Source organism: Ambystoma mexicanum, chromosome 3p (genome assembly GCF_040938575.1).
Source record: "Ambystoma mexicanum isolate Mex_15411 chromosome 3p, UKY_AmexF1_1, whole genome shotgun sequence".
In the NCBI taxonomy this organism is placed as follows: domain Eukaryota; kingdom Metazoa; phylum Chordata; class Amphibia; order Caudata; family Ambystomatidae; genus Ambystoma; species Ambystoma mexicanum.
The window spans coordinates 378,792,155-378,806,449 of NC_090925.1; the positions used below are offsets into that span (position 1 = coordinate 378,792,155).

Here is a 14,295-nt window from a genome sequence, read left to right on the forward strand (position 1 = left end):
GCATAGTGGAGCGCACATTCGGAGTGCTCAAGTCACGCTTTCACTCCCTTGACCGCTCTGGTGGGCAGCTGCTATACGCGCCCCCAGTAGTGTGCAGGATCATAGTGGCAGCATGTGTCCTGCACAACGTTGCAACACGCCGGGGCCTGCCGGTGGACATGGTGGTGCCCCCACATCCCCAACCACAAGCACGGCCGCTGCGCATGGGAGGGGAAAGGGCACGTGGTGAGGCAGCCCGTAAGCAGCTGGTGGCTAATTACTTCACCTAAAATCACACCCCTGGCACATACCAGCTGACAATCAATGATGATGACATAAGGGACAGTCAACTGTCACAATCATACCAGCCTGAGATTGGTCACCTGGAAGTGTTACATTGTGTGCATCCCTACCTACCGAAAGACAACCAATGCTGTGTCACAAAAAGACACACATTTATGCTGCATGAATGACTATCCCCTTGCAAAATACAACATGAAAATAGCGCCATGTCACCCAACCCCTCCCCATTTCCGCCACCCAACACACCATGGCATGTCCTGCAATGTGAAAGCAAACAAAGGAATGCACAACACATGACACAAGTGTCACAAAGTGCACTGTCCCAAATGGAAACAGGCCACAGACAATATGCTCCCAGTAATCAATAACAAACAGCACACATGACCAAATACTTACCAGCAACACAATACAGCAACACAGCATGAAACATTGCCAAAATATGACAGTACAAACTCAAAGTAATGTAAGTCATACAACCTCAATAAGCCAGCACATCGACTCCTTCCAACTCCAGAGTGTTGCTGTCAGGCAAATGTGTCAGTGTACTGCATACAACATTAACTGCATCTGCAAAGGAGACAGCCTTGTGAAGACATGAAGAAGGTACCTGCGAATAAGGAGGAAGACATGGATGCACAAGCACATATCAATACACCATGCAGTGTTCAATACAAAAACAAACCCCACTAGGGATGTCCATACAGACTGCTCACACAGCTCATGGGAGCCCAATGTCACTGTGTAAGTCACTGTCACTTGGTCACACACTTTGCGAGCCCATGTAAATGGGAAGCAGGAGGGGTGTGTGTGTCAGGAACCCAAGCATCTAACCCAAACACAGGACAGGTCTGCATGTGCCCAGCCGGAATACACAGTGGATGCCCACGGGAGCCATACAAGGTAACGCACTGTAAAAAAAAAGAAAAAAGAAAAATCAAAAATGGCCATGTGGGGGGCAAGGGGGGTGAGGCCACCCAGGAGGTCCGAGGACAGGGTGCACACCAACACCCACCTGTGTGGATGTTGCAAAAAAATAAACACCTCCATGGGCTCATGGCCTGCATGGCTACGCTACTGTGGGAGAAGTGCTGCTGTCGCTCTCATCACCTTCTGCTGCTGCATCAGGAGGTGGTGGTGCTATGGGAGGCAACCCACGCAAAGCCCTGGTATGGTCCTCCATGGCAGCAAGCATGCGGGTGTGGAAGGTCTCGTTCTGGAGGATGACACTACGGCGATCCCCATGCAGCACCTGACGGGTTGCCTGCATTTCTGCACGGATGGCCTCCTGTGATGCCTGGATCGCCTCCCGAGTTGCCTGCAGCTCAGCTGAGAGTGAACGTGTGAGCCGCTCCAGCTGCTGTTCTGTCCTCAAATTCGTGGAAGCCTCAAGTTCAACAAGAGTCTCCCTGAGGTTATGGAGTTCTACCCTCAGTGCTTCCCTGTGGCCCTGTGACTCTATAGAAATGGCTTCCCGCAGAGTCTCCAGTGCCGCCCGTCGGTCCCTGTTGGATGCCAACATGTCTTCCCTGTGTGATTGGCAAATGGAGTCTGTTGCCTGCTGTTGTTGCTCCATCTGCCTTTCAGGGGGGATAATGGAAGTGGCCACCCTCTCCATTTCCTGAGCCATCATTTTAACTGATGCTGCCTGTTGGGTTACCATACCGTACATGTAGTTCTCCCATACAGTATTGCCTGGTGGCATACAGCCACCGCATCGGCGGGCACCACACCTGTTTGGGGCAAGGCGATCTGCACCTTGCTGTGCTGGCACTGCCTGAGGCTGCAGGACTGCAATCCCCCTCTGATCTGCTGGCCCAGAAACAGGATGTGGAGTGTGACCCTACATCCGTAACCGCCAAAGGCGGAGTAAACAACACTGACATCCCCATAGAGGGTTCTACCCCTGGTGCAGGTGGGTTGGACAGAACAGAATCCCTGCCAGAAACACTCACCTGCGACAGAACATAAGTCTCATCATCCGATTCAGCACATGAATAGAGGTCTGGGGAGGTGCACCCAGAGACACCCCCTGGACAGTATGGTCTGCAGTAACAAAGGGTTTTCACCCACCACCACACCACGTCCCCCACTGGTGCCCGGTCGTGCCTGAGATTACTCCTGGGTCTGCACCATCTCCTCCACCTCAACAGCATCAAGTGCGTCATCACCTGCAAAAACATGAAAGACAACAAATGGAAACAGGCAGGAGCACCATAGCACACACATAGGCCTGACAAGGCAGAGATCCAGTACATGAATTACACATGTCCCACATGACTATAACCCTGGCATGCATGCACTGTCAATGAGTTGGAAGGGGAGGCAAAAAGCACACACTGATGACACCAAGATGGAAAAGCAAGACATTTGCTGCATGCTGGGTAGCACTGGCATCACACATTAGCCTGTGAGTGGCATGTCCAATACACATACATGACACATGCCATCACACAGATGGCATGTAGCATAGCCATGGTACATTCCACAAGTACAGCCATATGTCAGTGAATGAGTACTGTCAGCCATCCATGTGAGATGGACATGATGAGATGAAAAATGCTACATAGTGTGACAAAATATGCATGTGCCACTCACTGCAACACATCCAGTGTACAAAAATACAGTGATTGCAGACAGATGTACACATCAATGGTTGGTCACTTAAACTTGACAGGAAACAACTATCATGTACCACACACAAACAGGCCCCAAAAATCAATGTGAGCAGGCCAATACTCAATCAGCCTGAATGGTCTAATGATTCACATTACAAGGTAACAAATGTGGGCCAATGTGGGGTGTAATCAATGACAGAAGCATGTCACATATGTGACAATAGGGCTGAAAAATGCGTTGCAAAAGTGGGAGAATTGAAACAATCAGCCTGAATGAACACTGAAAAATTCTGAACAATGTTGTTGCAAGATGACAGTTCAAGTGCAACTACAGTAATGTGGCGCTAAATGGCTACTGTGGGCAGAAGGGATACTGTCATACCCAAATCCAAGGCCAGTGAATGTTTTGGAGGAAGCACATGGGTGACCCATTCCACTCAGGTGCACACACCCTCACCTGGCACTCAATCAGAACCCGTCACCCACACAACATACACATGGATTACACACACATGCATGGGCATTCACCGGACAATGCGTCGTAATCTGGTAGGTCTCCCACGCCTTGGATCTGTTCCTCTGTGACGAAGGTTCCAGCAACAGACTCATGTTCAGTGAGTTGGTTGTCCTCTTGTGGAGACCCACCGCCATTCACCAGAGTAGAAGCATGATTTGAGGCCAGCTTGTTCTTTGCTCTCCGTTTCAGGTCATTCCACTGCTTGTAGCAATCATCAGCTGTGCGCCTCACAAATCCAAGGGCACTAATGATGTCCGCGATGGTCTGCCAGTGTGCCTTACGTTGACCAGGTGTGGTCTTGCACCCTGCAGTCACCACCATTTTGCGGCTATGTGCCGACACATAGGCCACAAGTGCATCAAGTTCGGCGTCATTAAAGCTAGGCTTCCTTGACGTGCCGGAGTGTGTAGCTGTGTCTGGGGTCTCAGCCTGTAGTGCCAGAGCACCCTTATTCCTCATTTTCAAAGGTGGTGCGGATCCTGAGTGGCTTACGCCGCTCTGGTCAGTAGGGGCAGAAGCGCCGGTGGACTGGGTACTAGGAGTGTGCGAATGCACAATGACCATAGGTCTTGGTGCAGGCATTGGCTGCAGGGTGATGTTGGCAGGGGCAACGTCGGTTTAATGGACCGGGACCCAAACTGTCCCGGCTGGGAGACTCAGAGCTGGGGTGGATCGAGCTGCAGCTGCCCCTGCAGCCTCCCCACCCTGCCTACTTGGGGCAGCAGATGACATAGCTGGCCCAGATCCACGTGGCCTGGTGACACCAACTTTCACCGCCACACGTGGCTTAGACTTGCTGACCTGGAAGTCAGCCTGGGAGTCATCCTGTGCCGGTTCAGGTGCCACAATGGGCTGGTCCAACAAGGGCTGAGCTGGGATGGTGTCAGCTATGTTTCCCACAACCATGGGGGGGCATGGGTGTCCCTGATTGCTCCTCCACACATGGGGGTCTAGGGGCACCCTGCAAATCCTGGCCACGTCCCCTACTGTGCCCACCACACCCACCTTTTGGAGGTCGGCCACCTTTGCCTCCCTTACCACTTGGTCGCCTCCCAACCATGGCACTGATGTTGTTGTGCATATGGGAGTTGCAGTAAACGATTGTCCTGGGCAATTGGGGGTGAAAGGGGTAGGGTACTAGATGGAATTCGTACCCTAGTGCTCTAGCAAGGCTGTCTGTGACCCCTGGGGGAAGATGACGGGTCATGCAATGCACAGGCACCCCGAAAACAAAAAATAACATGCACGCAACCCCTCGTAGACCACGTGCGTGGAAAAATGAACCCGCACTACGCTGTGGCACCCAGAAACACAAAAGTAAGCGTACGCGTAATACACGCAACCTACAATGATACACGACACACGGGGCAAGCACAGTTGGTAAATACGTGCGCGACTCACCGTCTGCCTGGAAAAAGAACGTGAAAAAGACGTGCATGTGCGCGTTGGCAACAACCCTGCCAAAAGAAGAATTGTACGCTGTCTGAGGAGACAGGACAAAAGAAGAAGTGAACGCTGTTTGAGGAAACAGGCCCAACAAAAAAATTGAACGCTGTCAGAGGTAAAAGGGAGTACGAACTTGAAACGCTGTGAAGTAATCGCGTGTGAACCGACAAGAAGTACAGAATTCACCCACTCGCTCTCCATGAAAAGCACGTACAAGGAAATGGCATCCTACACGTACCTTTTAAACCGGCCCACACGTACAACGTCACTTACGCATGTATGCGCTAAGGCCCTTTCCTCCAATTACACAAGCTGACACTCGGACATGCAGTTTTTGCACGTGTACAATGAACATGCACCCGTGTTGAGGGAAACGCCCTTGCGTGTCACGTCACAGACGCGCACAACGCCCTAAGGGCCTTTGGTCCAATGATTTCGCGTACGTGCTCTTTCTTCACGTGCTGATTCACTATGCACCCGTCACTAGGGAAACACCCGTGCGCGTAACGTCACAGACGCGCTTACACGCTAAGGGCCTTTCCTCGAATTACACGCAGACGTGCAAGATTTTCACGTGCCAAATCACTCCGTATCAAGCTGGCCACGCAACAACACATGGAAGTCCACGCTCCTGCCCAGAAGGCCGAATTACTGCCCCCAGAGCCCCGAACACGCTCCCACCGGCCATCTGCTGCTGCCTGCCTGCTGCCCAAGTGCCCTGCTATTTGCTGTCTGCACGTCTGCCAGGGGTGCAGTTGCTGTGACCACCCCTGCTGGAACCAAAGACTCCCGACTGGAATACCGTTGCTCCACAGCCCAGCCCCAGGACCCAGTTGGCCACCCACACCTGCCTCTGGGGTTGCCATGTCGGGCACTACACCATCTACCACCACTGGCAGCCCCCAGCCAGAGAGGCAGAGGGCCACCAGCTTCAGTGCCAGGGAAGTTGGTGTCCTGGTGGAGCAAGTCCTGGGGCAGTATGATGCCCTCTTTGGAAGTTTGCGCGCTGACTATGAAGGACGGACCAGGATCTGGATGGACATTGTGACTGCCATCAACGCGGAGGGGGTGGCAGTCCGCAACATCAAGCATGTCCGGAAGCGCTGGGAGGACTTCAGGTCCAGGACCCTCGACAAGGCCCAGCACCTCTTGAAGGCAGCGGATGCCAAGGGGCACCGGGGCCAGCTGTCAGACCACCAGATGAGGGTCTTGGAACGCACACGCCCAGCGCTGCACGTCCAGGTCCTTGAGAGGCTGGCCCGTCTGGAGTCGAGCGGTAAGTGTTCATGCATACAGATTGGACGCTGTGCGTGTTGTGGTGTGCCAGTAGTGTGCAGGTTACACATGTGTTTTTGTAGGGCCATGTATGGATGTGTATGTACAGGGCCGTGAGGCTGAGACATGTGAGTCCTCTCATGTGTGAGACACATGGATGGTGTATGTGTTGGTAAGCATGAAGGCCAAATGCCGGTGTGGGAGCACACAAGTATGCATTACTGTGTATGTATGTTGCCATGGTTGCGGTGTCACACATGGATGGTGGTTCCAGCTGCATGTATCTGCACTGTGTACATGTGCATGTGTGTGTATTTGACAATTGTGCAACCGTGATGCAACATGGATGCATGTGGCACTGACATGTAGAAGGCTGAATGCCAGATGTGACATGGATGTCGATCTCTTCACTGTGACAGTTGTTGGACATGTCCACATGCATGTGAGTGTGGTGGCGTGTGTGCATTTGTTGTGCACTCTCCGTGTTTCATGTGACGTCAGGCTCAGCTTCGGATGCTCATGCTGTTGTATGTGTATGGATGGTGCTGCATGGTGCAATATTGCTGTGGATTTGCTCATGTGTGGGGTTAAAAATGACATGTGTGTTGTGGAGTTTTATGCCATGTCTGAAGTTTGACAATGCCACTCATGTAAACTGTCATGTGTGTATCAGTCCATTGTACAGTGCCCTGATGCCTGTGTTTTATCTCTCCCAGTCTGCAGCTTAAACTGATGAAGAGGGCGTAGAAGGTGCTGTGGAGCACAGCAGCAGGGATCGCACCACCATCCGGAGACGCAATGCCCGGCTCCCTTCCCAGATTGTCATCTCGTCGGGGAGTGAGGAGTCTGGTGCCGCGTCCCAGGCCGCAGCTGCCGAGGGTAGGTCCAAGAGGCAGAGGTCGGAGGTGGACTCCTCGGCAGCAGAAGGGGCAGCTGAGACCCCACAGGGTCCGACGGAGGAAGATGGCACTGAGTCATCCAGGTTGGTGGGGGGTTTGGTGGAGGAGGCCGCGGAAGGGACACACACAGGGTTTGGAGGTGGGGATTCCACTGGTGCTAGTGGTGCAGTGCAGGACCAGGGACAGGAGGCAACACAGGCCGCCGCGGAGGTGCCTGTGTGCAATCCTGTCCCTGATCCTGTCACTGCATCATCTGGCACCAGCAGGGATGCCAGCGTCCAGACCCGTTTTCAAGAAGGGGATCAGCGCACAACAACTAGCCTTCCCCTCCCTGCGGACGTGGATTTCCGGGACCGTGTTGAGCCTGTCCTGGCTGGGATAGTGTTGCGTCACCGGGGCATGCGAGGTGACCTGCGGTCTTTTCGTGAAGAGACTGCACGTCATCTCGGATGCCTCTTTGACCGCGTTAACCTGCTGGGATGGGTCTCCAGTGCTGGATTCCTCCGTGTGCTGGACCTTCTTGCGATCCCCTCCTCACCTGAACCCCTTACGTGCCAGTCGTCCTCCATGCCATTTTCCCACCCATGTATCACCTGGGTACCCTGTGGAGCTGCCTCTGACCAAGCGGCCAGGCTGGTGGAGGACACATCCCTGCCACAGTCGGGAGTCGGACGTCCAACAGGGGTGGCCACCACGACAACTGCACCCCAGCCGGAGGAGGACGTGCAGGCAGCAAGAGCCAGGGCGCAGGCACAGGCAGAGCAGCAGCAACATGGTGGGAGCAATTATGGCTCGGGGCCTTCAACATCGGAGGGGCAGGCATTGGCCAGAGGGCAGGAGGACCCAGGATTTCAAGTGTCTTCCGTGTGGCAGCGGTTGGGCCATGCCATAGATGCGGAGCGGCAGCGGGCGGAAGAAGCACGGCTCACAATGGTCAGGGCGTAGAACTCCATTCGGAGGGCCCTGAGGCAGGCCGAGTGCCTCGAGGCAATTCGCAGGGAGTTGGAGGTGAACATGTCGTCATCCCTGCGAACCCTCTGGGCCATGGAAGAGGACTGCCTCCAGGACATTGAGCGGGAGTTCCATGATGCCCTGGCCCGGGACATCCAAAAGTGAGCCGTCGGACTAGCCCGCTGCCATTGTAAATAGTTAGTTAGTTAGTGTTAGGTTTCCTTTTGTTTCAAAAAATGTTTTGGGTGCTTGGGCAATACCCCACATTTTTGTATATAGTTCTTCGTTAGTTAGTGCATTTTTGTAGGTTTTATTTGGACAGCTGGGCTCATGGACCCAGGATTTGATACTTGTAAATAGTTGGAGTGTGGATTTGGCAACTATTTCTTTTTGGATTTCTCCATGGAGCAATGGATTTTACTTTTTCATTTCTGTTTGGATTTGCTTTGTTGGAGGGAGACTTTGGAGACAATTTTTTTTTTCTTATATTTTGGATTCTGATTTACTTGTTTTATCATTATGTGACAATCTGCTTTGTTTTCCTTATGTCCTTAGTTTTGTGTTTAATTTTGTTTCAACACTATTTTTGGTTCAATACATTTTTTCACATACTTCAATGTCTGGTATTCTCTCATTGTTTTCATGCATGTCATGATGTGGGTTTTCACATTCACTGGCACCCATTGTGTGTGTGTGACGGATATGTGTTGATGCATACATGCCATTTGGATTGTTTCATGTAATGGCCATTTCAATGTGGTGTGTATGTTATGTTTGGTTGTTTTTTTGGCCGGGGGGGCGTGGGATTTGGGTGGCCATGAGAGCCATGATTGTGGGTCATGTTGACGTGTTGGGGGGGACATGAGTGGGGGCCTGCTGGCAGGTGCCCCTCACTGCTGGGGGGTGGGGGTGCTGGGGGACATGAGTGGGGGCCTGCTGGCAGGTGCCCCTCACTGCTGGGGGGTGGGGGTGCTGGGGGACATGAGTGGGGGCCTGCTGGCAGGTGCCGCTGACTGCTGGGGGGTGAGGGTTCAGGGGGACATGAGTGGGGGCCTGCTGGCAGGTGCCCCTCACTGCTGGGGGGGTGGGGGTGCTGGGAGACATGAGTGGGACATGAGTGGGGGCCTGCTGGCAGGTGCCCCTGACTGCTGGGGGGCGGGGGTGCTGGGGGACATGAGTGGGGGCCTGCTGGCAGGTGCCCCTGACTGCTGGGGGGTTGGGGTAAAGGGGGACATGAGTGGGGGCCTGCTGGCAGGTGCCCCTCACTTCTGGGGGGTGGGGGTGCTGGGGGACATGAGTGGGGGCCTGCTGGCAGGTGCCCCTCACTGCTGGGGGTGGGGGTGCAGGGGGACATGAGTTGGTGGTCACTAGTGCAAGGTGACATGTGGCCTGGCTGGGGGCATGCCCATGGTGGATGGACTGCCTGCGGGACATGACCAGGGGTGCTGGGTAGTCCCCTGTGGTGTGGGTTGCCTGCAGGGTCCGTGGAGGGGGTAGAGGGCACACCTGTGAGAACCCACACTGCCAATTGACGTGTGGGACTCCCCGCGCACCCCTCTGGATACACGTACCCCGCTCTGACAGCGAAAGCACGTGTGGAACTTCCCCCGTACCGCATTGTACATGTACCCCGCTCGCACAGGGCCAATCGCGTGTGAAACTTCCAGCGCACCCCCCAAATCCACGTACCCCGCTCGCACTGGGCCAATCGCGTGTGAAACTTCCCGCGCACCCCCAAATCCACGTACCCCGCTCGCACTGGGCCAATCGCGGGTGAAACTTCCCGTGCATCCCCCAAATCCACGTACCCCGCTCGCACTGGGCCAATCGCGGGTGAAACTTCCCGCGCACCCCAGTAATCCACGTAGTCCGCACGCACAGGGCCAATCGCATGTGAAACTTCCCGCGCACCCTAGTAATCCACGTACCTCGCTCGCACTGGGCCAATCGCGTGTGAAACTTCCCACGCACCCCAGTAATCCACGTACCCCGCTCGCACTGGGCCAATCGAATGTGAAACTTCCCGCGCACCTCCCAAATCCACGTACCCCTCTCGCACTGGGCCAATCACGTGTGAAAGTTCCTGCGCAACCCCCAAATCCACGTATCCCGCTCGCACTGGGCCAATCGCGTGTGACACTTCCCGCGCACCCCCCAAATCCATGTACCCCGCTCGCACTGGGCCAATCGCGTGTGAAACTTCCCGCACCCCCCAAATCCACGTACCCCGCTCGCACTGGGCCAATCGAGTGTGAAACTTCCCTCGCACTGCCCAAATCCACGTACCCCGCTCGCACTGGGCCAATCGCATGTGAAACTTCCTGCGCACCCCCCAAATCCACGTACCATGCTCGCACTGGGCCAATTGCGGGTGAAACTTCCCGCGCACCCCCAAATCCACGTACCCCGCTCGCACTGGGCCAATCGTGTGTGAAACTTCCCGCGCACCCCAGTAATCCATGTACCCTGCTCGCACTGGGCCAATCGCGTGTGAAACTTCCCGCGCACCCCCCAAATCCACGTACCCCGCTCGCACTGGGCCAACCGCGTGTGAAACTTCCCACGCACCCCAGTAATCCACGTACCCCGCTCGCACTGGGCCAATCGTGTGTGAAACTTCCCGCGCACCCCAGTAATCCACGTACCCTGCTCGCACAGGGCCAATCGTGTGTGAAACTTCCCGCGCACCCCCCAAATCCACGTACCCTGCTCGCACTGGGCCAATCGCGTGTGAAACTTCCCGCGCACCCCAGTAATCCACGTACCCTGCTCGCACTGGGCCAATCGTGTGTGAAACTTCCCGCGCACCCCCCAAATCCACGTACCCTGCTCGCACTGGGCCAATCGCGTGTGAAACTTCCCGCGCACCCCAGTAATCCACGTACCCCGCTCGCACTGGGCCAATCGCGTGTGAAACTTCCCGCGCACCCCAGTAATCCACGTAGCCCGCACGCACAGGGCCAATCGCATGTGAAACTTCCCGCGCACCCTAGTAATCCACGTACCCCGCTCGCACATTGCCAATCGCCTGTGAAACTTCCCGCGCACCCCCCAAATCCATGTAGCCTGCTCGCACTGGGCCAATTGCGTCTGAAACTTCCCGCGCACCCCAGTAATACATGTACCCCGCTCGTACAGGGCCAATCGCTTGTGAAACTTCACGTGCAGTGGGGTACGTGTATTCGGAGGGGTGCGCGGGGAGTTTTACAGGCGTTTTTGTGGTTGTGGGCCTGTGCGCCATGTACGGGATGTGTGCGCTGTACATGGCGCACGGGTAGGGGTTGGGGGCGTAACTGTCGCTGCTGCAGGGCCGCTGCACCACTCTGCGCCACGGCTGGTTTTGGATGTTAAAATCCTTGACTACGCTGTGTGCGGAAATGGATTTTAGCGCACGTGGCTGGCGCAGAAAGTCGTACGCGCACACTGTGCGCCAACCGCGTGCGCCACTTGTGCGCTGAATTCTATGAATTACCCCCAAAATTACAAAATTAAAAAGTATTCCAAATGCAATGTGATGTCCAATTGTATTCAATATTAGGTTATGTTCACCTCTTGTCCATGTGACTCCTCTTCTAATTCCACGCCTTGTGTACGTTCCTTGAATAGAATATTCATTAAAAAAAATAAGTCAATCGTACTGGAAATGAAAATCATTGCACAGAGCACTTGCACACAAAGTAGTATTAAATGATTAAAAACCGTGTACTACAAGGTTTGTTGTCGCAACACTAATAGAACATTCGTATGAACATAACCTCGCAAACAGTGTACGTCATTTAGTCATAATATACTTTTGAAATTTCACCTGATAACCTTCCTAGATGACACATGTACCTGATCAGAGATCACTGTGCAAAACATACTGATTATAATGTTGCCCTAAAACATTTTTTTATGTATTCTGCATTAGGGAGGAAGTGTAATGTTAAAACTGAAATCTGAAAAGTTTGAAACAGTGTACGGTTATATGCATTTCACTCTCTAATAATATCCTTTGTAGGATTTGCTTTCATTCTTGCAAGGGAACTGTAAGCACGCATACCTCATACTCTGGAACAGTTGCAAAGGAGGAAGTTATTGTAGTCGAAGTTCCAGCATTCCCCTGTAGCGCCGTACTTGTTTTAGTAAGGATGAAAACAGCAAAATGGAACTGAGACAATGAGATGCAGACAGTGGTACATATAGAGAGAGACACCCATACATGCAACTTAGTGTAAATAACAAGGTAGCATACATAAACATTTTCTTATTATTTGAAATTCCAAGCATAACACATTCTCGTAAAGGACAAGTAAAATAAAATTACTTGATAGGCGAGTGAATTTGATGTTGACTCGGGAAAAGAAATTGATGCGGAATCTTGCTCCTTCATTTTCAGTGCATTATCATAAAGTGGTAGAAGGGAAAATTAAAGTTGTATTAGATATGTGGGCAGATCCAATGCTAGAGAATATCACTTTGTGCATGTCGGTAGGGCTCACGATTGGGATACTGGACATGTCGGTCGTTTCATCACTTGTGAGGGTCTGTGCTTCCATCAGTGTGTTCTGCGTAAAAAGGGACATGTCAAGCAACCGATTACGAAAAAAACATTATGCTTCTTTTAAAGGGCATTATGGCATTGTTTTCTAGTGGTCATAATTCCTTGATTTATTAGAGGCTCCAGAAAGCGGGGACAGATGTAGTATAGTAAAATGTAGTATAGGAAAAATTCAATACAATCTGGTAACTATGCAAACTTTAGTAAGACACACTTTAAGTAAATATACACCGAAAGCACCAACCCGTTCATGAAGTTACCTTTTCAATACCCTACCCTAATTAGATTGAGAGATCATAGATAATATTTAGTTATGTAGACCATCATCCTACATAACAGCAAACAAAGCTAATTCATCATCCCGGACTCACCTGAGGCAGCGTGTGAATACATTTAGTTGGAATTGCATTTGGAAGCAATTTAGGAAAAATTCTGGGTCGATGCTTTTTTGTGTACTTCGATTGTTCGTACATATCGTCGGTAAAGTGCAGGCTGCAGATGCAAAATCGATTGGCCCTCACACGTCCTTCAAGACATTCTGTGCTCTACTTTCCGTCTCATCCACCGGAAAACCACAATATTTAACCCATCTTCTTATTAAATCAATATCCTTCGGGAATGTATGCAGCACTGTGTCTGGAATTTTGGTATGGCTCCTAGAAGGTCAACCAAAAACCATACAAATAGACATTCTTGAAAAGTCTGTAAGATCTACATAAAACAATATAAATAATTTAAAAATGATATACTGTATGCATGTGATTTATGGAATTGTATCACAGCTTTCTATGCAATATTTGTTTTAGTCAAAGAAGGAAAAACTGTGTATCCTAGTTGAATGAACACGGCAATACCTTCCTTACAGAATTGATTGGTATACCGCAAATCGTAACTTGTTCCTCGTCTGTTGAATGCACTTGTATACATCAAAAGGAAACATGCTTACAGACACAAAAGATTCCATTCCATTAAAATTGACACTGATGCGATGTGCTATTTATTGAGATCAAAATACTTGAAATATTAGACAATGATGAAGTCATTGAGATAAATGAACATAACAATACTGGGTACATTAGGTCTAAATAGATAGAAAATTTGAGATCAGCAATTGATGAATATAGAGAGTTAAATAGGTAACCTACCCTTACCTGGACGAACAAACAAGCCAATTCAGCAAGCACGGTAGCAAGTAGCTGGGGAACATGTAGCACGATAAAGAGATAGCTTGCAGAGCTCAGAGATGTTCTCCTGTAAATTATCAAGGTGTTTATAAAGGATTAGAAAGGTGGGGGTGTATGTGATTATGTGACGTGTTTGTTGCAGGGTCTTGGAGAGGGGAGCCTTGAGACGCTGGGTCTGGGGAGGGCATGAGAACAATGGTCACTGTGCAGAAGAACTCTTTTGAAGTATACATGGCGTTTGGCACCTTCGCCGTTCCCATCCTCCCAGCCCCCTTGCGAGTGCATGGCCACAGGTGCGAACTGCCATTGCTACTGGAGGGGGGATGGATGGGCATGAGGCGAGCATAAAATGCCGGGAACACTGCCGAAGGGAGACACACTTATGTGGGTTGCAGGGGAGTGGTCTTCAAGAGGAGAGTCTGGAGACATTAGGTCTGGGGAGGCCATGAGAACAATGGTCACCATGCAGAAGAACCCTTTTGAAGTGTACATGGCGTTTGGCACCTTGGCCGTTCCCATCCACCCAACCCCAATGCGAGTGCATGGCCACAGGTGCGGACTGCCATTGATACTGGAGGGGGGATGG

General features: G+C 51.9%; 1 protein-coding gene across 3 annotated transcripts in view; it reads right to left on the reverse strand.

Moving 5' to 3' along the window:
* EDN3 (endothelin 3) overlaps positions 1–14,295 on the reverse strand; it is a 491,982-nt gene that overhangs the window by 34,264 nt on the left and 443,423 nt on the right. The gene's annotated exons all lie outside the window — the stretch shown is intronic.